This window comes from Triticum aestivum, chromosome 3A (genome assembly GCF_018294505.1).
Source record: "Triticum aestivum cultivar Chinese Spring chromosome 3A, IWGSC CS RefSeq v2.1, whole genome shotgun sequence".
Classification (NCBI taxonomy): domain Eukaryota; kingdom Viridiplantae; phylum Streptophyta; class Magnoliopsida; order Poales; family Poaceae; genus Triticum; species Triticum aestivum.
The window spans coordinates 284,508,465-284,510,010 of NC_057800.1; the positions used below are offsets into that span (position 1 = coordinate 284,508,465).

Consider the following 1,546-nt stretch of genomic DNA (forward strand, 5'->3'; position numbering starts at 1 on the left):
AGTCGGAGCTGCGCGCGGCGGGGCCCCCGCGACAATGATGATTTCATGAGGGAGGTTTCCGCGGACAGTGCTCTTCGGAGAATGTGATGGATTAGGTCGTTGCGAGGCTTGCAACTTTCTCTTGCAATGTACATCAACAAAGTTGGAGCTGCCAGTCATCAATGTCTTGGTTAATTGAGTTGTTGATTGATTTCTTTAAATTAATTCTTTTCATTATCGGACGTTTTATTTTTTCTGTTTTGAATTTATATTTTATACATTTATTTATCTCAGTCAAAATCCATGTCAACAGATGCCTCTCGAGGTCTGGGTTCGAAGTGAGATTTTTTTACTCGGACCCAGAGCTCAAAACTATACATATTTTGTTTAAAGCACTTCTGGTGAGTATAATGGGTTTATGACTTTTTAGATGATCGTGTGCCAGCTACCTACAGCTTTTTAACCATACGTTGCAATTGTGGAGGCTAAAAATCAGGCCACGTCCGGCTAACAAACTCCATCCGGATAACAAACTGCGTCCGCTATCCCTTCAACTCTTTTTAAACAACAAGTCTTCTTTTCTTTTCTTAAATCAAGACAGAAGACGACGGAGATGAAGGTCTACTTCCGTTCGTCCGGCCGCAATCCTTTTGATAGGTTAGCAAATTATATACGACTTCGCTAGTGCCTAAATTGATTCATTGACAGATTAGTCTGCTATTTCCTCAGTCCCAGATTGCTTTCAATCCCTCACAAGATGCACCTCCGTGTTGGCAAGTGTTGACTCCTCCAATTGGGTATGCCTCTTTCTTTGTCCTGTCATTACCAAGAAATGATCTATCCTTTAGCATCTTGGATGTTGTTTTTAATCTCTATTCCATCTCCTCATCATGTAGGTGCAGGGAGACGGGAACACTAGGATACGGCCTGGATCGAATATTCCTTGGGTAATCGCTTTCCAAATTATCTAATTATGTGTGTTCGCTGTGGAATCTCTCTCATTACTAGAAGTGTTAGGGATATAATGCCCTGAATGCATAAAACTTTTTTTTGTCATGGTGTATATAGCCCTGGTCTCTGGATGTGTGTAATCTGTATTTATTCATCCAAATATTGTGATCCCACGGTCGGCTTTCCGGGAAGCCCCTATTCGGACTTGGTCCGTCGTTCGACTCGGGGATTACTATTTTTTGTATGAATTAGTAGATTACTCACTGTTGCCACCCCGGGAATCCTATATACGAGCTTAGTCCGTCGTTCAACCGGTGATTTTTTTATATATGCATGAAATAATGAGTCGCTCACTGTTGGCGTTCCGGCAAGCATATATATGGGCTTGGTCCGTCGTTCGATGGTGATTTTTTATTGCCATATATGTATGAGTTTGATGACTTGATCACCATCGGCGTTCTGGCAAGCCAATATATGGGCTTGGTCCGTCGTTCGACTATGATTTTTTTCATATATATATATATATGAATTTAATGACTTGATCACTGTCGGTGTTCCGGCAAGCTTATATATGGGCTTGGTCCGTCGTTCGATGGTGATTTTTTATTGCCATATA

At 41.5% G+C, this 1,546-nt stretch overlaps 1 long non-coding RNA gene across 1 annotated transcript; it reads left to right on the forward strand.

The window, feature by feature from the left end:
* Positions 1-544: 544 nt before the first annotated feature.
* LOC123058306 (uncharacterized) lies at positions 545-1,141 on the forward strand. The gene is made up of 3 exons (XR_006427138.1): positions 545-636; positions 709-776; positions 876-1,141. It is a non-coding gene; the product is annotated as an uncharacterized lncRNA (long non-coding RNA).
* The last annotated feature ends 405 nt before the right edge of the window (positions 1,142-1,546 follow it).